Source organism: Equus caballus, chromosome 1, assembly GCF_041296265.1.
Source record: "Equus caballus isolate H_3958 breed thoroughbred chromosome 1, TB-T2T, whole genome shotgun sequence".
NCBI lineage: Eukaryota > Metazoa > Chordata > Mammalia > Perissodactyla > Equidae > Equus > Equus caballus.
The window spans coordinates 71364290-71387839 of record NC_091684.1 but is presented as its reverse complement, the minus strand read 5'-3'; positions in this window follow the sequence as shown (position 1 = coordinate 71387839).

Genomic DNA, 23550 nt, shown 5'->3' with positions numbered 1-23550 from the left:
CTACATTGCCCTAGAGCTGAAAGGCACAACGTGCGGTCTTCTTTCCAAAGGGCGAGTTGGGAGCAAAGCATCTAGCTTCCAGCTCTTTGCGAAGCTAAGAAACAACTCGCTCTGCACATTTCTCTTACAGACTACCGGGAACATCTCTTCCAAAGGTCCGTGAAAAGTAGTTTCTTTGCAGGGCTGATCTGCCTGAAGTAGAACTTCTGCTCTGGGTGTGCTGCATTTCCCTAGAACTTCCATGCACAAGGCCCTACCTTGTATCCACCAGGAGAGAGGCCCTAAAGAATCTTGCTTCCAGCGATTTGGGAAGCTGATAAAAAACTCGCTGTGCACAGGGCTCTTACAGCCTACCGAGAACATCTCTTACAAAGGCCTGTGAAACGCAGTTTTTTTGCAGGCGTCATGTGGCTGAAGTAGAACTTCTGCTCTGGGTGTGCTACATTGTCCTAGAGCTTCCATGCACAAGGCCCAGTCTTGTATCCAAACTGGAGAGAGGCCCTAAAGCATCTTGCTTCCAGCTCTATGGCAAGCTAAGAAACAACTCGCTGTGCACAGTGCTCTTACAGCCTACCGGGAACATATCGTAAAAGGGGCTGTGAAACGCAGTTTTTTGCAGGCCTGATATGGGTGGAGTAGAAACTCTGCTCTGGGTGTGCTAAATTGCCCTAGAGCTCCAAGGCACAAAGTGCTGAATCATTTCCAAAGACGGAGATACACCCCACAGCATCTTGCTTAAAGCTTTTTGTGAAGCTAAGAATCAACTCGCTCTGCACAGTGCTCCTACAGCCTTCCGGGAACATCTTTACAAAGGCCTGTGAAACGCAGTTTCTTTGCAGTCCTGATCTGGCTGAAGGAGAACTTGTGCTCTGCATGTGCTACATTGCCCTAGAGCTTCCATGCACAAGGCCCTGCCTTGTATCCAAAGTGGAGAGAGGCCCTAAAGAATCTTGCTTCCAGCTCTTCGGGAAGATAAGAAACAACTCGCTCTGCACACTGCTCTTACAGTCTACTGGGAACATCTCTTACACAGTCCTGTGAAACGCACTTTTCCTTGCAGGCCTGATCTGGCTGAAGTAGAACTTCTGCTCTGGGTGTGCTACATTGCCCTAGAGCTGAAAGGCACAAAGTGCTGAATCATTTCCAAAGACGGAGATACGCCCCAAAGCATCTTGCTTCCAGCTCTTTGGGAATCTAAGAAAAAACTCGCTCTGCACAGTGCTCTTACAGCCTACCGGGAACATCTCTTCCAAAGGCCTGTGAAACGCAGTTTCTTTGCAGGCCTGATCTGGCTGAAGTAGGGCTCCTGCTCTGGGTGTGCTACATTGCCCTAGAGCTGAAAGGCACAACGTGCAGGCTTCTTTCCAAAGGGCGAGTTGGGCCCCACAGCATCTTGCTTCCAGCTCTTTGGGAAGCTAAGAAACAACTCGCTCTGCACAGTGCTCTTACAGCCTACCGGGAACATCTCTTCCAAAGGCCTGTGAAACGCAGTTTCTTTGCAGGCCTGATCTGGCTGAAGTAGGACTTCTGCACTGGGTGTGCTACTTTGCCCTAGAGCTGAAAGGCACAACGTGCAGGCTTCTTTCCAAAGGGCGAGTTGGGCCCCACAGCATCTTGCTTCCAGCTCTTTGGGAAGCTAAGAAACAACTCGCTCTGCACAGTGTTCTTACAGCCTACCGGGAACATCTCTTCCAAAGGCCTGTGAAACAAAGTTTCTTTGCTGGCCTGATCTGGCTGAAGTAGGACTTCTGCTCTGGGTGTGCTACATTGCCCTTGAGCTGAAAGGCACAACTTGCAGGCTTCTTTCCAAAGGGCGAGTTGGGCCCCACAGCATCTTGCTTCCAGCTCTTTGGGAAGCTAAGAAACAACTCGCTCTGCACAGTGCTCTTACAGCCTACCGGGAACATCTCTTCCAAAGGCCTGTCAAACGCAGTTTCTTTGCAGGACTGATCTGGCTGAAGTAGGACTTCTGCTCTGGGTGTGCTACATTGCCCTAGAGCTGAAAGGCACAACGTGCAGGCTTCTTTCCAAAGGGCGAGTTGGGCCCCACAGCATCTTGCTTGCAGCTCTTTGGGAAGCTAAGAAACAACTCGCTCTGCACAGTGCTCTTACAGCCTACCGGGAACATCTCTTCCAAAGGCCTGTGAAACGCAGTTTCTTTGCAGGCCTGATCTGGCTGAAGTAGGACTCCTGCTCTGGGTGTTGTACATTGCCCTAGAGCTTCAACGCACAAGGCCCAGCCTTGTATAAAAGGGGGAGAGAGGCCCCAAAGCATCTTGCTTCCAGCTCCTTGGGAAGCTAAGAAACAGCTCGCTCTGCACAGTATTCTTACAGCCTACCGGAACATCTCTTACAAAGGCCAGTGAAACGCAGTTTCTTTGCAGGCCTGATCTGCCTGAAGTAGAACTTCTGCTCTGGGTGTGCTACATTGCCCTAGAGCTGAAAGGCACAACGTGCGGTCTTCTTTCCAAAGGGCGAGTTGGGAGCAAAGCATCTAGCTTCCAGCTCTTTGGGAAGCTAAGAAACAACTCGCTCTGCACATTCCTCTTACAGACTACCGGGAACATCTCTTCCAAAGGCCCGTGAAAAGTAGTTTCTTTGCAGGCCTGATCTGCCTGAAGTAGAACTTCTGCTCTGGGTGTGCTGCATTGCCCTAGTACTTCCATGCACAAGGCCCTACCTTGTATCCACCTGGAGAGAGGCCCTAAAGAATCCTGCTTCCAGCGATTTGGGAAGCTGATAAAAAACTCGCTGTGCACAGTGCTCTTACAGCCTACCGAGAACATCTCTTACAAAGGCCTGTGAAACGCAGTTTTTTTGCAGGCGTCATGTGGCTGAAGTAGAACTTCTGCTCTGGGTGTGCTACATTGCCCTAGACCTTCCATGCACAAGGCCCAGTCTTGTATCCAAACTGGAGAGAGGCCCTAAAGCATCTTGCTTCCAGCTCTATGGCAAGCTAAGAAACAACTCGCTGTGCACAGTGCTCTTACAGCCTACCGGGAACATATCGTAAAAGGGGCTGTGAAACGCAGTTTTTTGCAGGCCTGATATGGGTGGAGTAGAAACTCTGCTCTGGGTGTGCTAAATTGCCCTAGAGCTCCAAGGCACAAAGTGCTGAATCATTTCCAAAGACGGAGATACACCCCACAGCATCTTGCTTAAAGCTTTTTGTGAAGCTAAGAATCAACTCGCTCTGCACAGTGCTCCTACAGCCTTCCGGGAACATCTTTACAAAGGCCTGTGAAACGCAGTTTCTTTGCAGTCCTGATCTGGCTGAAGGAGAACTTGTGCTCTGCATGTGCTACATTGCCCTAGAGCTTCCATGCACAAGGCCCTGCCTTGTATCCAAAGTGGAGAGAGGCCCTAAAGAATCTTGCTTCCAGCTCTTCGGGAAGATAAGAAACAACTCGCTCTGCACACTGCTCTTACAGTCTACTGGGAACATCTCTTACACAGTCCTGTGAAACGCACTTTTCCTTGCAGGCCTGATCTGGCTGAAGTAGAACTTCTGCTCTGGGTGTGCTACATTGCCCTAGAGCTGAAAGGCACAAAGTGCTGAATCATTTCCAAAGACGGAGATACGCCCCAAAGCATCTTGCTTCCAGCTCTTTGGGAATCTAAGAAAAAACTCGCTCTGCACAGTGCTCTTACAGCCTACCGGGAACATCTCTTCCAAAGGCCTGTGAAACGCAGTTTCTTTGCAGGCCTGATCTGGCTGAAGTAGGGCTCCTGCTCTGGGTGTGCTACATTGCCCTAGAGCTGAAAGGCACAACGTGCAGGCTTCTTTCCAAAGGGCGAGTTGGGCCCCACAGCATCTTGCTTCCAGCTCTTTGGGAAGCTAAGAAACAACTCGCTCTGCACAGTGCTCTTACAGCCTACCGGGAACATCTCTTCCAAAGGCCTGTGAAACGCAGTTTCTTTGCAGGCGTCATGTGGCTGAAGTAGAACTTCTGCTCTGGGTGTGCTACATTGCCCTAGACCTTCCATGCACAAGGCCCAGTCTTGTATCCAAACTGGAGAGAGGCCCTAAAGCATCTTGCTTCCAGCTCTATGGCAAGCTAAGAGACAACTCGCTCTGCACAGTGGTCTTACAGCCTACCGGGAACATCTCTTCCAAAGGCCTGTGAAACGCAGTTTCTTTGCAGGCCTGATCTGGCTGAAGTAGGACGTCTGCTCTTGGTGTACTACATTGCCCTAGAGCTGAAAGGCACAACGTGCAGGCTTCTTTCAAAGGGCGAGTTGGGCCCCACAGCATCTTGCTTCCAGCTCTTTGGGAAGCTAAGAAACAACTCGCTCTGCACAGTGCTCTTACAGCCTACCGGGAACATCTCTTCCAAAGGCCTGTGAAACGCAGTTTCTTTGCAGGCCTGATCTGGCTGAAGTAGGACTTCTTCTCTGGGTGTGCTACATTGCCCTAGAGCCGAAAGGCACAACGTGCAGGCTTCTTTCCAAAGGGCGAGTTGGGCCCCACAGCATCTTGCTTCCAGCTCTTTGGGAAGCTAAGAAACAACTCGCTCTGCACAGTGCTCTTACAGCCTACCGGGAACATCTCTTCCAAAGGCCTGTGAAACGCAGTTTCTTTGCAGGCCTGATCTGGCTGAAGTAGGACTTCTGCTCTGGGTGTGCTACATTGCCCTAGAGCTGAAAGGCACAAGGTGCAGGCTTCTTTCCAAAGGGCGAGTTGGGCCCCAAAGCATCTTGCTTCCAGCTCTTTGGGAAGCTAAGAAACAACTCGCTCTGCACAGTGCTCTTACAGCCTACCGGGAACATCTCTTCCAAAGGCCTGTGAAACGCAGTTTCTTTGCAGGCCTGATCTGGCTGAAGTAGGACGTCTGCTCTGGGTGTGCTACATTGCCCTAGAACTGAAAGGCCCAACGTTCAGGCTTCTTTCCAAAGGGCGAGTTGGGCCCCACAGCATCTTGCTTCCAGCTCTTTGGGAAGCTAAGAAACAACTCGCTCTGCACAGTGCTCTTACAGCCTACCGGGAACATCTCTTCCAAAGGCCTGTGAAACGCAGTTTCTTTGCAGGCCTGATCTGGCTGAAGTAGGACGTCTGCTCTGGGTGTGCTACATTGCCCTAGAGCTGAAAGGCACAACGTGCAGGCTACTTTCCAACGGGCGAGTTGGGCCCCACAGCATCTTGCTTCCAGCTCTTTGGGAAGCTAATAAACAACTCGCTCTGCACAGTGCTCTTACAGCCTACCGGGAACATCTCTTCCAAAGGCCTGTGAAACGCAGTTTCTTTGCAGGCCTTATCTGGCTGAAGTAGGACTTCTGCTCTGGGTGTGCTACATTGCCCTAGAGCTGAAAGGCACAACGTGCAGGCTTCTTTCCAAAGGGCGAGTTGGGCCCACAGCATCTTGCTTCCAGCTCTTTGGGAAGCTAAGAAACAACTCGCTCTGCACAGTGCTCTTACAGCCTACCGGGAACATCTCTTCCAAAGGCCTGTGAAACGCAGTTTCTTTGCAGGCATGATCTGGCTGAAGTAGGACTTCTGCTCTGGGTGTGCTACATTGCCCTAGAGCTGAAAGGCACAACGTGCAGGCTTCTTTCCAAAGGGCGAGTTGGGCCCGACAGCATCTTGCTTCCAGCTCTTTGGGAAGCTAAGAAACAACTCGCTCTGCACAGTGCTCTTACAGCCTACCGGGAACATCTGTTCCAAAGGCCTGTGAAAAGCAGTTTCCTCGCAGACCTGATCTCGCTGAAGTAGAAATTCTGCTCTGTGTGTGCTTCATTGCCCTAGAGCTGAAAGGCACAACGTGCAGGCTTCTTTCCAAAGGGCGAGTTGGGCCCCACAGCATCTTGCTTCCAGCTCTTTGGGAAGCTAAGAAACAACTCGCTCTGCACAGTGCTCTTACAGCCTACCGGGAACATCTCTTCCAAAGGCCTGTGAAACGCAGTTTCTTTGCAGGCCTGATCTGGCTGAAGTAGGACTTCTGCTCTGGGTGTGCTACATTGCCCTAGAGCCGAAAGGCACAACGTGCAGGCTTCTTTCCAACGGGCGAGTTGGGCCCCACAGCATCTTGCTTCCAGCTCTTTGGGAAGCTAATAAACAACTCGCTCTGCACAGTGCTCTTACAGCCTACCGGGAACATCTCTTCCAAAGGCCTGTGAAACGCAGTTTCTTTGCAGGCCTTATCTGGCTGAAGTAGGACTACTGCTCTGGGTGTGCTACATTGCCCTAGAGCTGAAAGGCACAACGTGCAGGCTTCTTTCCAAAGGGCGAGTTGGGCCCACAGCATCTTGCTTCCAGCTCTTTGGGAAGCTAAGAAACAACTCGCTCTGCACAGTGCTCTTACAGCCTACCGGGAACATCTCTTCCAAAGGCCTGTGAAACGCAGTTTCTTTGCAGGCATGATCTGGCTGAAGTAGGACTTCTGCTCTGGGTGTGCTACATTGCCCTAGAGCTGAAAGGCACAACGTGCAGGCTTCTTTCCAAAGGGCGAGTTGGGCCCGACAGCATCTTGCTTCCAGCTCTTTGGGAAGCTAAGAAACAACTCGCTCTGCACAGTGCTCTTACAGCCTACCGGGAACATCTGTTCCAAAGGCCTGTGAAAAGCAGTTTCCTCGCAGACCTGATCTCGCTGAAGTAGAAATTCTGCTCTGTGTGTGCTTCATTGCCCTAGAGCTGAAAGGCACAACGTGCAGGCTTCTTTCCAAAGGGCGAGTTGGGCCCCACAGCATCTTGCTTCCAGCTCTTTGGGAAGCTAAGAAACAACTCGCTCTGCACAGTGCTCTTACAGCCTACCGGGAACATCTCTTCCAAAGGCCTGTGAAACGCAGTTTCTTTGCAGGCCTGATCTGGCTGAAGTAGGACTTCTGCTCTGGGTGTGCTACATTGCCCTAGAGCCGAAAGGCACAACGTGCAGGCTTCTTTCCAAAGGGCGAGTTGGGCCCCAAAGCATCTTGCTTCCAGCTCTTTGGGAAGCTAAGAAACAACTCGCTCTGCACAGTGCTCTTACAGCCTACCGGGAACATCTGTTCCAAAGGCCTGTGAAAAGCAGTTTCCTCGCAGACCTGATCTCGCTGAAGTAGAAATTCTGCTCTGTGTGTGCTTCATTGCGCTAGAGCTGAAAGGCACAACGTGCAGGCTTCTTTCCAAAGGGCGAGTTGGGCCCCACAGCATCTTGCTTCCAGCTCTTTGGGAAGCTAAGAAACAACTCGCTCTGCACAGTGCTCTTACAGCCTACCGGGAACATCTCTTCCAAAGGCCTGTGAAACGCAGTTTCTTTGCAGGCCTGATCTGGCTGAAGTAGGACTTCTGCTCTGGGTGTGCTACATTGCCCTAGAGCCGAAAGGCACAACGTGCAGGCTTCTTTCCAAAGGGCGAGTTGGGCCCCAAAGCATCTTGCTTCCAGCTCTTTGGGAAGCTAAGAAACAACTCGCTCTGCACAGTGCTCTTACAGCCTACCGGGAACATCTCTTCCAAAGGCCTGTGAAACGCAGTTTCTTTGCAGGCCTTATCTGGCTGAAGTAGGACTCCTGCTCTGGGTGAGCTACATTGTCCTAGAGCTGAAAGGCTCAACGTGCAGGCTTCTTTCCAAAGGGAGAGTTGGGACCCACAGCATCCTGCTTCCAGCTCTTTGGGAAGCTAAGAAACAACTCGCTCTGCACAGTGCTCTTACAGCCTACCGGGAACATCTCTTCCAAAGGCCTGTGAAACAAAGTTTCTTTGCTGGCCTGATCTGGCTGAAGTAGGACTTCTGCTCTGGGTGTGCTACATTGCCCTAGAGCTGAAAGGCACAACGTGCAGGCTTCTTTCAAAGGGCGAGATGGGCCCCACAGCATCTTGCTTCCAGCTCTTTGGGAAGCTAAGAAACAACTCGCTCTGCACAGTGCTCTTACAGCCTACCGGGAACATCTCTTCCAAAGGCCTGTGAAATGCAGTTTCTTTGCAGGCCTTATCTGGCTGAAGTAGGACTTCTGCTCTGGGTGTGCTACATTGCCCTAGAGCTGAAAGGCACAACGTGCAGTCTTCTTTCCAAAGGGCGAGTTGGGCCCCACAGCATCTTGCTTCCAGCTCTTTGGAAAGGTAAGGAACAACTCGCTCTGCACAGTGCTCTTACAGCCTACCGGGAACATCTCTTCCAAAGGCCTGTGAAACGCAGTTTCTTTGCAGGCCTGATCTGGCTGAAGTAGGACTTCTGCTCTGGGTGTGCTACATTGCCCTAGAGCTGAAAGGCACAACGTGCAGGCTTCTTTCCAAAGGGCGAGTTTGGTCCCACAGCATCTTGCTTCCAGCTCTTTGGGAAGCTAAGAAACAACTCGCTCTGCACAGTGCTCTTACAGCCTACCGGGAACATCTGTTCCAAAGGCCTGTGAAAAGCAGTTTCCTCGCAGACCTGATCTCGCTGAAGTAGAAATTCTGCTCTGTGTGTGCTTCATTGCCCTAGAGCTGAAAGGCACAACGTGCAGGCTTCTTTCAAAGGGCGAGTTGGGCCCCACAGCATCTTGCTTCCAGCTCTTTGGGAAGCTAAGAAACAACTCGCTCTGCACAGTGCTCTTACAGCCTACCGGGATCATCTCTTCCAAAGGCCTGTGAAACGCAATTTCTTTGCAGGCCTGATCTGGCTGAAGTAGCACTTCTGCTCTGGGTGTGCTACATTGCCCTAGAGCTGAAAGGCACAACGTGCAGGCTTCTTTCCAAAGGGCGAGCTGGGCCCCAAAGCATCTTGCTTCCAGCTCTTTGGGAAGCTAAGAAACAACTCGCTCTGCACAGTGCTCTTACAGCCTACCGGGAACATCTCTTCCAAAGGCCTGTGAAACGCAGTTTCTTTGCAGGCCTGATCTGGCTGAAGTAGGACGTCTGCTCTGGGTGTGCTACATTGCCCTAGAGCTGAAAGGCACAACGTGCAGGCTACTTTCCAACGGGCGAGTTGGGCCCCACAGCATCTTGCTTCCAGCTCTTTGGGAAGCTAATAAACAACTCGCTCTGCACAGTGCTCTTACAGCCTACCGGGAACATCTCTTCCAAAGGCCTGTGAAACGCAGTTTCTTTGCAGGCCTTATCTGGCTGAAGTAGGACTTCTGCTCTGGGTGTGCTACATTGCCCTAGAGCTGAAAGGCACAACGTGCAGGCTTCTTTCCAAAGGGCGAGTTGGGCCCACAGCATCTTGCTTCCAGCTCTTTGGGAAGCTAAGAAACAACTCGCTCTGCACAGTGCTCTTACAGCCTACCGGGAACATCTCTTCCAAAGGCCTGTGAAACGCAGTTTCTTTGCAGGCATGATCTGGCTGAAGTAGGACTTCTGCTCTGGGTGTGCTACATTGCCCTAGAGCTGAAAGGCACAACGTGCAGGCTTCTTTCCAAAGGGCGAGTTGGGCCCGACAGCATCTTGCTTCCAGCTCTTTGGGAAGCTAAGAAACAACTCGCTCTGCACAGTGCTCTTACAGCCTACCGGGAACATCTGTTCCAAAGGCCTGTGAAAAGCAGTTTCCTCGCAGACCTGATCTCGCTGAAGTAGAAATTCTGCTCTGTGTGTGCTTCATTGCCCTAGAGCTGAAAGGCACAACGTGCAGGCTTCTTTCCAAAGGGCGAGTTGGGCCCCACAGCATCTTGCTTCCAGCTCTTTGGGAAGCTAAGAAACAACTCGCTCTGCACAGTGCTCTTACAGCCTACCGGGAACATCTCTTCCAAAGGCCTGTGAAACGCAGTTTCTTTGCAGGCCTGATCTGGCTGAAGTAGGACTTCTGCTCTGGGTGTGCTACATTGCCCTAGAGCCGAAAGGCACAACGTGCAGGCTTCTTTCCAACGGGCGAGTTGGGCCCCACAGCATCTTGCTTCCAGCTCTTTGGGAAGCTAATAAACAACTCGCTCTGCACAGTGCTCTTACAGCCTACCGGGAACATCTCTTCCAAAGGCCTGTGAAACGCAGTTTCTTTGCAGGCCTTATCTGGCTGAAGTAGGACTACTGCTCTGGGTGTGCTACATTGCCCTAGAGCTGAAAGGCACAACGTGCAGGCTTCTTTCCAAAGGGCGAGTTGGGCCCACAGCATCTTGCTTCCAGCTCTTTGGGAAGCTAAGAAACAACTCGCTCTGCACAGTGCTCTTACAGCCTACCGGGAACATCTCTTCCAAAGGCCTGTGAAACGCAGTTTCTTTGCAGGCATGATCTGGCTGAAGTAGGACTTCTGCTCTGGGTGTGCTACATTGCCCTAGAGCTGAAAGGCACAACGTGCAGGCTTCTTTCCAAAGGGCGAGTTGGGCCCGACAGCATCTTGCTTCCAGCTCTTTGGGAAGCTAAGAAACAACTCGCTCTGCACAGTGCTCTTACAGCCTACCGGGAACATCTGTTCCAAAGGCCTGTGAAAAGCAGTTTCCTCGCAGACCTGATCTCGCTGAAGTAGAAATTCTGCTCTGTGTGTGCTTCATTGCCCTAGAGCTGAAAGGCACAACGTGCAGGCTTCTTTCCAAAGGGCGAGTTGGGCCCCACAGCATCTTGCTTCCAGCTCTTTGGGAAGCTAAGAAACAACTCGCTCTGCACAGTGCTCTTACAGCCTACCGGGAACATCTCTTCCAAAGGCCTGTGAAACGCAGTTTCTTTGCAGGCCTGATCTGGCTGAAGTAGGACTTCTGCTCTGGGTGTGCTACATTGCCCTAGAGCCGAAAGGCACAACGTGCAGGCTTCTTTCCAAAGGGCGAGTTGGGCCCCAAAGCATCTTGCTTCCAGCTCTTTGGGAAGCTAAGAAACAACTCGCTCTGCACAGTGCTCTTACAGCCTACCGGGAACATCTGTTCCAAAGGCCTGTGAAAAGCAGTTTCCTCGCAGACCTGATCTCGCTGAAGTAGAAATTCTGCTCTGTGTGTGCTTCATTGCGCTAGAGCTGAAAGGCACAACGTGCAGGCTTCTTTCCAAAGGGCGAGTTGGGCCCCACAGCATCTTGCTTCCAGCTCTTTGGGAAGCTAAGAAACAACTCGCTCTGCACAGTGCTCTTACAGCCTACCGGGAACATCTCTTCCAAAGGCCTGTGAAACGCAGTTTCTTTGCAGGCCTGATCTGGCTGAAGTAGGACTTCTGCTCTGGGTGTGCTACATTGCCCTAGAGCCGAAAGGCACAACGTGCAGGCTTCTTTCCAAAGGGCGAGTTGGGCCCCAAAGCATCTTGCTTCCAGCTCTTTGGGAAGCTAAGAAACAACTCGCTCTGCACAGTGCTCTTACAGCCTACCGGGAACATCTCTTCCAAAGGCCTGTGAAACGCAGTTTCTTTGCAGGCCTTATCTGGCTGAAGTAGGACTCCTGCTCTGGGTGAGCTACATTGTCCTAGAGCTGAAAGGCTCAACGTGCAGGCTTCTTTCCAAAGGGAGAGTTGGGACCCACAGCATCCTGCTTCCAGCTCTTTGGGAAGCTAAGAAACAACTCGCTCTGCACAGTGCTCTTACAGCCTACCGGGAACATCTCTTCCAAAGGCCTGTGAAACAAAGTTTCTTTGCTGGCCTGATCTGGCTGAAGTAGGACTTCTGCTCTGGGTGTGCTACATTGCCCTAGAGCTGAAAGGCACAACGTGCAGGCTTCTTTCAAAGGGCGAGATGGGCCCCACAGCATCTTGCTTCCAGCTCTTTGGGAAGCTAAGAAACAACTCGCTCTGCACAGTGCTCTTACAGCCTACCGGGAACATCTCTTCCAAAGGCCTGTGAAATGCAGTTTCTTTGCAGGCCTTATCTGGCTGAAGTAGGACTTCTGCTCTGGGTGTGCTACATTGCCCTAGAGCTGAAAGGCACAACGTGCAGTCTTCTTTCCAAAGGGCGAGTTGGGCCCCACAGCATCTTGCTTCCAGCTCTTTGGAAAGGTAAGGAACAACTCGCTCTGCACAGTGCTCTTACAGCCTACCGGGAACATCTCTTCCAAAGGCCTGTGAAACGCAGTTTCTTTGCAGGCCTGATCTGGCTGAAGTAGGACTTCTGCTCTGGGTGTGCTACATTGCCCTAGAGCTGAAAGGCACAACGTGCAGGCTTCTTTCCAAAGGGCGAGTTGGGTCCCACAGCATCTTGCTTCCAGCTCTTTGGGAAGCTAAGAAACAACTCGCTCTGCACAGTGCTCTTACAGCCTACCGGGAACATCTGTTCCAAAGGCCTGTGAAAAGCAGTTTCCTCGCAGACCTGATCTCGCTGAAGTAGAAATTCTGCTCTGTGTGTGCTTCATTGCCCTAGAGCTGAAAGGCACAACGTGCAGGCTTCTTTCAAAGGGCGAGTTGGGCCCCACAGCATCTTGCTTCCAGCTCTTTGGGAAGCTAAGAAACAACTCGCTCTGCACAGTGCTCTTACAGCCTACCGGGATCATCTCTTCCAAAGGCCTGTGAAACGCAATTTCTTTGCAGGCCTGATCTGGCTGAAGTAGCACTTCTGCTCTGGGTGTGCTACATTGCCCTAGAGCTGAAAGGCACAACGTGCAGGCTTCTTTCCAAAGGGCGAGCTGGGCCCCAAAGCATCTTGCTTCCAGCTCTTTGGGAAGCTAAGAAACAACTCGCTCTGCACAGTGCTCTTACAGTCTACCGGGAACATCTCTTCCAAAGGCCTGTGAAACGCAGTTTCTTTGCAGGCCTGATCTGGCTGAAGTAGGACTTCTGCTCTGGGTGTGCTACATTGCACTGGAGCTGAAAGGCACAACGTGAAGGCTTCTTTCCAAAGGGCGAGTTGGGCCCCACAGCATCATGCTTCCAGATCTTTGGGAAGCTAAGAATCAACTCGCTCTGCACAGTGCTCTTACAGTCTACTGGGAACATCTCTTACACAGTCCTGTGAAACGCAGTTTTCCTTGCAGGCCTGATCTGGCTGAAGTAGAACTTCTGCTCTGGGTGTGCTACATTGCCCTAGAGCTGAAAGGCACAAAGTGCTGAATCATTTCCAAAGACGGAGATACGCCCCAAAGCATCTTGCTTCCAGCTCTTTGGGAATCTAAGAAAAAACTCTCTCAGCATAGTGCTCTTACAGCCTACCGGGAACATCTCTTCCAAAGGCCTGTGAAATGTTGTTTCTTTGCAGGCCTGATCTGGCTGAAGTAGGACTTCTGCACTGGGTGTGCTACTTTGCCCTAGAGCTGAAAGGCACAACGTGCAGGCTTCTTTCAAAGGGCGAGTTGGGCCCCACAGCATCTTGCTTCCAGCTCTTTGGGAAGCTAAGAAACAACTCGCTCTGCACAGTGCTCTTACAGCCTACCGGGAACATCTCTTCCAAAGGCCTGTGAAACGCAGTTTCTTTGCAGGCCTGATCTGGCTGAAGTAGGACTCCTGCTCTGGGTGTGCTACATTGCCCTAGAGCTGAAAATCACAACGTGCAGGCTTCTTTCCAAAGGGCGAGTTGGGCCCCACAGCATCTTGCTTCCAGCTCATTGGGAAGTTAAGAAACAACTCGCTCTGCACTGAGCTCTTACAACCTACCGGGAACATCTCTTCCAAAGGCCTGTGAAACGCAGTTTCTTTGCAGGCCTGATGTGCTTGAAGTAGAAATTCTGCTCTGAGTGTGCTACATTGCCCTAGAGCTGAAAAGCACAACGTGCAGTCTTCTTTCCAAAGGGCGAGTTGGACCCCACAGCATCTTTCTTCCAGCTCTTTGGGAAGCTAAGAAACAACTCGCTCTGCACAGTGCTCTTACAGCCTACCGGGAACATCTCTTCCAAAGGCCTGTGAAACGCAGTTTCTTTGCAGGCCTTATCTGGCTGAAGTAGGACTTCTGCTCTGGGTGTGCTACATTGCCCTAGAGCTGAAAGGCACAACGTGCAGGCTTCTTTCCAAAGGGCGACTTGGGCCCCACAGCATCTTGCTTCCAGCTCTTTGGGAAGCTAAGAAACAACTCGCTCTGCACAGTGCTCTTACAGCCTACCGGGAACATCTCTTCCAAAGGCCTGTGAAACGCAGTTTCTTTGCAGGCCTGATCTGGCTGAAGTAGGACTTCTGCTCTGGGTGTGCTACATTGCCCTAGAGCCGAAAGGCACAACGTGCAGGCTTCTTTCCAAAGGGCGAGTTGGGCCCCAAAGCATCTTGCTTCCAGCTCTTTGGGAAGCTAAGAAACAACTCGCTCTGCACAGTGCTCTTACAGCCTACCGGGAACATCTCTTCCAAAGGCCTGTGAAACGCAGTTTCTTTGCAGGCCTGATCTGGCTGAAGTAGGACTTCTGCTCTGGGTGTGCTACATTGCCCTAGAGCCGAAAGGCACAACGTGCAGGCTTCTTTCCAAAGGGCGAGTTGGGCCCCAAAGCATCTTGCTTCCAGCTCTTTGGGAAGCTAAGAAACAACTCGCTCTGCACAGTGCTCTTACAGCCTACCGGGAACATCTCTTCCAAAGGCCTGTGAAACGCAGTTTCTTTGCAGGCCTTATCTGGCTGAAGTAGGACTCCTGCTCTGGGTGAGCTACATTGTCCTAGAGCTGAAAGGCTCAACGTGCAGGCTTCTTTCCAAAGGGAGAGTTGGGACCCACAGCATCCTGCTTCCAGCTCTTTGGGAAGCTAAGAAACAACTCGCTCTGCACAGTGCTCTTACAGCCTACCGGGAACATCACTTCCAAAGGCCTGTGAAACGCAGTTTCTTTGCAGGCCTGATCTGGCTGAAGTAGGACTCCTGCTCTGGGTGTGCTACATTGCCCTAGAGCTGAAAGGCACAACGTGCAGGCTTCTTTCCAAAGGGCGAGTTGGGCCCCACAGCATCTTGCTTCCAGCTCATTGGGAAGTTAAGAAACAACTCGCTCTGCACTGAGCTCTTACAACCTACCGGGAACATCTCTTCCAAAGGCCTGTGAAACGCAGTTTCTTTGCAGGCCTGATGTGCTTGAAGTAGAAATTCTGCTCTGAGTGTGCTACATTGCCCTAGAGCTGAAAAGCACAACGTGCAGTCTTCTTTCCAAAGGGCGAGTTGGACCCCACAGCATCTTTCTTCCAGCTCTTTGGGAAGCTAAGAAACAACTCGCTCTGCACAGTGCTCTTACAGCCTACCGGGAACATCTCTTCCAAAGGCCTGTGAAACGCAGTTTCTTTGCAGGCCTTATCTGGCTGAAGTAGGACTTCTGCTCTGGGTGTGCTACATTGCCCTAGAGCTGAAAGGCACAACGTGCAGGCTTCTTTCCAAAGGGCGACTTGGGCCCCACAGCATCTTGCTTCCAGCTCTTTGGGAAGCTAAGAATCAACTCGCTCTGCACAGTGCTGTTACAGCCTACCGGGAACATCTCTTCCAATGGCCTGTGAAACGCAGTTTCTTTGCAGGCCTGATCTGGCTGAAGTAGGACTCCTGCTCTGGGTGTGCTACATTGCCCTAGAGCTGAAAGGCACAACGTGCAGGCTTCTTTCCAAAGGGCGAGTTGGGCCCAAAGCATCTTGCTTCCAGCTCTTTGGGAAGCTAAGAAACAACTCGCTCCGCACAGTGCTCTTACAGCCTACCGGGAACATTTCTTCCAAAGGCCTGTGAAACGCGGCTTCTTTGCAGGCCTGATCTGGCTGAAGTAGGACTCCTGCTCTGGGTGTGCTACATTGCCCTAGAGCTGAAAGGCACAACGTGCAGGCTTCTTTCCAAAGGGCGAGTTGGGCCCCACAGCATCTTGCTTCCAGCTCTTTGGGAAGCTAAGAAACAACTCGCTCTGCACAGTGCTCTTACAGTCTACTGGGAACATCTCTTACACAGTCCTGTGAAACGCAGTTTTCCTTGCAGGCCTGATCAGGCTGAAGTAGAACTTCTGCTCTGGGTGTGCTACATTGCCCTAGAGCTGAAAGGCACAAAGTGCTGAATCATTTCTAAAGACGGAGATACGCCCCAAAGCATCTTGCTTCCAGCTCTTTGGGAATCTAAGAAAAAACTCGCTCTGCACAGTGCTCTTACAGCCTACCGGGAACATCTCTTCCAAAGGCCTGTCAAACGCAGTTTCTTTGCAGGCCTGATCTGGTTGAAGTAGGACTTCTCCCCTTGGCTGTGCTACATTGCTCTAGAGCTGAAAGGCACAACGTGCAGGCTTCTTTCCAAAGGGCGAGTTGGGCCCCACAGCATCTTGCTTCCAGCTCTTTGGGAAGCTAAGAAACAACTCGCTCTGCACAGTGCTCTTACAGCCTACCGGGAACATCAATTCCAAAGGCCTGTGAAACACAGTTTCTTTGCAGGCCTTATCTGGCTGAAGTAGGACTTCTGCTCTGGGTGTGCTACATTGCCCTAAAGCTGAAAGGCACAACGTGCAGGCTTCTTTCAAAGGGCGAGTTGGGCCCCACAGCATCTTGCTTCCAGATCTTTGGGAAGCTAAGAAACAACTCGCTCTGCACAGTGCTCTTACAGCCTACCGGGAACATCTCTTCCAAAGGCATGTGAAACGCAGTTTCTTTGCAGGCCTGATCTGGCTGAAGTAGGACGTCTGCTCTGGGTGTGCTACATTGCCCTAGAGCTGAAAGGCACAACGTGCAGGCTTCTTTCCAAAGGGCGAGTTGGGCCCCACAGCATCTTGCTTCCAGCTATTTGGGAAGCTAAGAAACAACTCGCTCTGCACAGTGCTCTTACAGCCTACCGGGAACATCTCTTCCAAAGGCCTGTGAAACGCAGTTTCTTTGCAGGCCTGATCTGGCTGAAGTAGGGCTCCTGCTCTGGGTGTGCTGCATTGCCCTAGAGCTGAAAGGCACAACGCGCAGGCTACTTTCCAAAGGGCGAGTTGGGCCCCACAGCATCTTGCTTCCAGCTCTTTGGGAAGCTAAGAAACAACTCGCTCCGCACAGTGCTCTTAGAGCCTACAGGGAACATTTCTTCCAAAGGCCTGTGAAACGCAGTTTCTTTGCAGGCCTGATCTGGCTGAAGTAGGACTCCTGCTCTGGGTGTGCTACATTGCCCTAGAGCTGAAAGGCACAACGTGCAGGCTTCTTTCCAAAGGGCGAGTTGGGCCCCACAGCATCTTGCTTCCAGCTCTTTGGGAAGCTAAGAAACAACTCGCTCTGCACAGTGCTCTTACAGTCTACTGGGAACATCTCTTACACAGTCCTGTGAAACGCAGTTTTCCTTGCAGGCCTGATCTGGCTGAAGTAGAACTTCTGCTCTGGGTGTGCTACATTGCCCTAGAGCTGAAAGGCACAAAGTGCTGAATCATTTCTAAAGACGGAGATACGCCCCAAAGCATCTTGCTTCCAGCTCTTTGGGAATCTAAGAAAAAACTCGCTCTGCACAGTGCTCTTACAGCCTACCGGGAACATCTCTTCCAAAGGCCTGTGAAACGCAGTTTCTTTGCAGGCCTGATCTGGCTGAAGTAGGACTTCTGCACTGGGTGTGCTACTTTGCCCTAGAGCTGAAAGGCACAACGTGCAGGCTTCTTTCAAAGGGCGAGTTGGGCCCCACAGCATCTTGCTTCCAGCTCTTTGGGAAGCTAAGAAACAACTCGCTCTGCACAGTGCTCTTACAGCCTACCGGGAACATCTCTTCCAAAGGCCTGTGAAACGCAGTTTCTTTGCATGCCTGATCTGGCTGAAGTAGGACTCCTGCTCTGGGTGTGCTACATTGCCCTAGAGCTGAAAGGCACAACGTGCAGGCTTCTTTCCAAAGGGCGAGTTGGGCCCCACAGCATCTTGCTTCCAGCTCTTTGGGAACCTAAGAAACAACTCGCTCTGCACTGAGCTCTTACAGCCTACCGGGAACATCTCTAGCAAAGGCCTGTGAAACGCAGTTTCTTTGCAGGCCTGATGTGCTTGAAGTAGAACTTCTGCTCTGAGTGAGCTACATTGCCCTAGAGCTGAAACGCACAACGTGCAGGCTTCTTTCCAAAGGGCGAGTTGGGCCCCACAGCATCTTGCTTCCAGCTATTTGGGAAGCTAAGAAACAACTCGCTCTGCACAGTGCTCTTACAGCCTACCGGGAACATCTCTTCCAAAGGCCTGTGAAACGCAGTTTCTTTGCAGGACTTATCTGGCTGAAGTAGTTCTCCTTCTCTGGGTGTGCTACATTGCCCTAGAGCTGAAAGGCACAACGTGCAGGCTTCTTTCCAAAGGGCGAGTTGGGCCCCACAGCATCTTGCTTCCAGCTCTTTGGGAAGCTAAGAAACAACTCGCTCTGCACAGTGCTCTTACAGCCTACCGGGAACATCTCTTCCAAAGGCCTGTGAAACGCAGTTTCTTTGCAGGCCTGATCTGGCTGAAGTAGGACGTCTGCTCTGGGTGTGCTACATTGCCCTAGAGCTGAAAGGCACAACGTGCAGGCTACTTTCCAACGGGCGAGTTGGGCCCCACAGCATCTTGCTTCCAGCTCTTTGGGAAGCTAATAAACAACTCGCTCTGCACAGTGCTCTTACAGCCTACCGGGAACATCTCTTCCAAAGGCCTGTGAAACGCAGTTTCTTTGCAGGCCTTATCTGGCTGAAGTAGGACTTCTGCTCTGTGTGTGCTACATTGCCCTAGAGCTGAAAGGCACAACGTGCAGGCTTCTTTCCAAAGGGCGAGTTGGGCCCCACAGCATCTTGCTTCCAGCTCTTTGGCAAGGTAAGAAACAACTCGCTCTGCACAGTGCTCTTACAGCCTACCGGGAACATCTCTTCCAAATGCCTGTGAAATGCAGTTTCTTTGCAGGCCTGATCTGGCTGAAGTAGGACTTCTGCTCTGGGTGTGCTACATTGCCCTAGAGCTGAAAGGCACAACGTGCAGGCTTCTTTCCAAAGGGCGAGTTGGGCCCCACAGCATCTTGCTTCCAGCTCTTTGGGAAGCTAAGAAACAACTCGCTCTGCACAGTGCTCTTACAGCCTACCGGGAACATCTCTTCCAAAGGCCTGTGAAACGCAGTTTCTTTTCAGGCCTGATCTGGCAGAAGTAGGACTTCTGCTCTGGGTGTGCTACATTGCCCTAGAGCTGAAAGGCACAACGTGCAGGCTTCTTTCAAAGGGCGAGTTGGGCCCCACAGCATCTTGCTTCCAGCTCTTTGGGAAGCTAAGAAACAACTCGCTCTGCACAGTGCTCTTACAGCCTACCGGGAACATCTCTTCCAAAGGCCTGTGAAACGCAGTTTCTTTGCAGGCCTGATCTGGCTGAAGTAGGACTTCTGCTCTGGGTGTGCTACATTGCCCTAGAGCTGAAAGTCACAACGTGCAGGCTTCTTTCCAAAGGGCGAGTTGGGCCCCACAGCATCTTGCTTCCAGCTCTTTGGGAAGCTAAGAAACAACTCGCTCTGCACAGTGCTCTTACAGCCTACCGGGAACATCTCTTCCAAAGGCCTGTGAAACGCAGTTTCTTTGCAGGCCTGACCTGGCTGAAGTAGGACTCCTGCTCTGGGTGTGCTACATTGTCCTAGAGCTGAAAGGCACAACGTGCAGGCTTCTTTCCAAAGTGCGAGTTGGGACCCACAGCATCTTGCTTCCAGCTCTTTGGGAAGCTAAGAAACAACTCGCTCTGCACAGTGCTCTTACAGCCTACCGGGAGCATCTCTTCCAAAGGCCTGTGAAACGCAGTTTCTTTGCAGGCCTGATCTGGCTGAAGTAGGACTTCTGCTCTGGGTGTGCTACATTGCCCTAGAGCTGAAAGGCACAACGTGCAGGCTTCTTTCCAAAGGGCGAGTTGGGCCCCACAGCATCTTGCTTCCAGCTCTTTGGGAAGCTAAGAAACAACTCGCTCTGCACAGTGCTCTTACAGCCTACCGGGAACATCTCTTCCAAAGGCCTGTGAAACGCAGTTTTTTTTTGCAGGCCTGATCTGGCTGAAGTAGGACTTCTGCTCTGGGTGTGCTACTTTGCCCTAGAGCTGAAAGGCACAACGTGCAGGCTTCTTTCCAAAGGGCGAGTTGGGCCCCACAGCATCTTGCGTCCAGCTCTTTGGGAAGATAAGAAACAACTCGCTCTGCACAGTGCTCTTACAGCCTACCGGCAACATCTCTTCCAAAGGCCTGTGAAACACAGTTTCTTTGCAGGCCTGATCTGGCTGAAGTAGGACTTCTGCTCTGGGTGTGCTACATTGCCCTAGATCTGAAAGGCACAACGTGCAGGCTTCTTTCAAAGGGCGAGTTGGGCCCCACAGCATCTTGCTTCCAGCTCTTTGGGAAGCTAAGAAACAACTCGCTCTGCACAGTGCTCTTACAGCCTACCGGGAACATCTCTTCCAAAGGCCTGTGAAACGCAGTTTCTTGTAGGCCTGATCTGGCTGAAGTAGGACTTCTGCTCTGGGTGTGCTACGTTGCCCTAGAGCTGAAAGGCACAACGTGCAGGCTTCTTTCCAAATGGGGAGTTGGGCCCCACAGCATCTTGCTTCCAGCTCTTTGGGAACCTAAGAAACAACTCGCTCTGCACTGAGCTCTTACAGCCTACCGGGAACATCTCTAGCAAAGGCCTGTGAAACGCAGTTTCTTTGCAGGCTTGATGTGCTTGAAGTAGAACTTCTGCTCTGAGTGTGCTACATTGCCCTAGAGCTGAAACGCACAACGTGCAGGCTTCTTTCCAAAGGGCGAGTTGGGCCCCACAGCATCTTGCTTCCAGCTATTTGGGAAGCTAAGAAACAACTCGCTCTGCACAGTGCTCTTACAGCCTACCGGGAACATCTCTTCCAAAGGCCTGTGAAACGCAGTTTCTTTGCAGGACTTATCTGGCTGAAGTAGTTCTCCTGCTCTGGGTGTGCTACATTGTCCTAGAGCTGAAAGGCACAACGTGCAGGCTTCTTTCCATAGGGCGAGTTGGGCCCCACAGCATCTTGCTTCCAGCTATTTGCGAAGCGAAGAAACAACTCGCTCTGCACAGTGCTCTTACAGCCTACCGGGAACATCTCTTCCAAAGGCGTGTGAAACGCAGTTTCTTTGCAGGCCTGACCTGGCTCAAGTAGGACTCCTGCTCTGGGTGTGCTACATTGCCCTAGAGCTGAAAGGCACAACGTGCAGGCTTCTTTCCAAAGGGCGAGTTGGGCCCCACATCATCTTGCTTCCAGATCTTTGGGAAGCTAAGAAACAACTCGCTCTGCACAGTGCTCTTACAGCCTACCGGGAACATCTCTTCCAAAGGCCTGTGAAACGCAGTTTCTTTGCAGGCCTGATCTGGCTGAAGTAGGACTCCTGCTCTGGGTGTTGTACATTGCCCTAGAGCTTCAACGCACAAGGTCCAGCCTTGTATAAAAGGGGGAGAGAGGCCCCAAAGCATCTTGCTTCCAGCTCCCTGGGAAGCTAAGAAACAGCTCGCTCTGCACAGTATTCTTACAGCCTACCGGAACATCTCTTACAAAGGCCAGTGAAACGCAGTTTCTTTGCAGGCCTGATCTGCCTGAAGTAGAACTTCTGCTCTGGGTGTGCTACATTGCCCTAGAGCTGAAAGGCACAACGTGCGGTCTTCTTTCCAAAGGGCGAGTTGGGAGCAAAGCATCTAGCTTCCAGCTCTTTGCGAAGCTAAGAAACAACTCGCTCTGCACATTTCTCTTACAGACTACCGGGAACATCTCTTCCAAAGGCCCGTGAAAAGTAGTTTCTTTGCAGTGCTGATCTGCCTGAAGTAGAACTTCTGCTCTGGGTGTGCTGCATTTCCCTAGAACTTCCATGCACAAGGCCCTACCTTGTATCCACCAGGAGAGAGGCCCTAAAGAATCTTGCTTCCAGCGATTTGGGAAGCTGATAAAAAACTCGCTGTGCACAGGGCTCTTACAGCCTACCGAGAACATCTCTTACAAAGGCCTGTGAAACGCAGTTTTTTTGCAGGCGTCATGTGGCTGAAGTAGAACTTCTGCTCTGGGTGTGCTACATTGTCCTAGAGCTTCCATGCACAAGGCCCAGTCTTGTATCCAAACTGGAGAGAGGCCCTAAAGAATCTTGCTTCCAGCTCTTCGGGAAGATAAGAAACAACTCGCTCTGCACAGTGCTCTTACAGTCTACTGGGAACATCTCTTACACAGTCCTGTGAAACGCAGTTTTCCTTGCAGGCCTGATCTGGCTGAAGTAGAACTTCTGCTCTGGGTGTGCTACATTGCCCTAGAGCTTAAAGGCACAAAGTGCTGAATCATTTCCAAAGACAGAGATACGCCCCAAAGCATCTTGATTCCAGCTCTTTGGGAATCTAAGAAAAAACTCGCTCTGCACAGTGCTCTTACAGCCTACCGGGAACATCTCTTCCAAAGGCCTGTGAAACGCAGTTTCTTTGCAGGCCTGATCTGGCTGAAGTAGGACTTCTGCTCTGGGTGTGCTACTTTGCCCTAGAGCTGAAAGGCACAACGTGCAGGCTTCTTTCAAAGGGCGAGTTGGGCCCCACAGCATCTTGCTTCCAGCTCTTTGGGAAGCTAAGAAACAACTCGCTCTGCACAGTGCTCTTACAGCCTACCGCGAACATCTCTCCCAAAGGCCTGTGAAACGCAGTTTTTTTGCAGGCGTCATGTGGCTGAAGTAGAACTTCTGCTCTGGGTGTGCTACATTGCCCTAGACCTTCCATGCACAAGGCCCAGTCTTGTATCCAAACTGGAGAGAGGCCCTAAAGCATCTTGCTTCCAGCTCTATGGCAAGCTAAGAAACAACTCGCTGTGCACAGTGCTCTTACAGCCTACCGGGAACATATCGTAAAAGGGGCTGTGAAACGCAGTTTTTTGCAGGCCTGATATGGGTGGAGTAGAAACTCTGCTCTGGGTGTGCTAAATTGCCCTAGAGCTCCAAGGCACAAAGTGCTGAATCATTTCCAAAGACGGAGATACACCCCACAGCATCTTGCTTAAAGCTTTTTGTGAAGCTAAGAATCAACTCGCTCTGCACAGTGCTCCTACAGCCTTCCGGGAACATCTTTACAAAGGCCTGTGAAACGCAGTTTCTTTGCAGTCCTGATCTGGCTGAAGGAGAACTTGTGCTCTGCATGTGCTACATTGCCCTAGAGCTTCCATGCACAAGGCCCTGCCTTGTATCCAAAGTGGAGAGAGGCCCTAAAGAATCTTGCTTCCAGCTCTTCGGGAAGATAAGAAACAACTCGCTCTGCACACTGCTCTTACAGTCTACTGGGAACATCTCTTACACAGTCCTGTGAAACGCACTTTTCCTTGCAGGCCTGATCTGGCTGAAGTAGAACTTCTGCTCTGGGTGTGCTACATTGCCCTAGAGCTGAAAGGCACAAAGTGCTGAATCATTTCCAAAGACGGAGATACGCCCCAAAGCATCTTGCTTCCAGCTCTTTGGGAATCTAAGAAAAAACTCGCTCTGCACAGTGCTCTTACAGCCTACCGGGAACATCTCTTCCAAAGGCCTGTGAAACGCAGTTTCTTTGCAGGCCTGATCTGGCTGAAGTAGGGCTCCTGCTCTGGGTGTGCTACATTGCCCTAGAGCTGAAAGGCACAACGTGCAGGCTTCTTTCCAAAGGGCGAGTTGGGCCCCACAGCATCTTGCTTCCAGCTCTTTGGGAAGCTAAGAAACAACTCGCTCTGCACAGTGCTCTTACAGCCTACCGGGAACATCTCTTCCAAAGGCCTGTGAAACAAAGTTTCTTTGCTGGCCTGATCTGGCTGAAGTAGGACTTCTGCTCTGGGTGTGCTACATTGCCCTAGAGCTGAAAGGCACAACGTGCAGGCTTCTTTCAAAGGGCGAGTTGGGCCCCACAGCATCTTGCTTCCAGCTCTTTGGGAAGCTAAGAAACAACTCGCTCTGCACAGTGCTCTTACAGCCTACCGGGAACATCTCTTCCAAAGGCC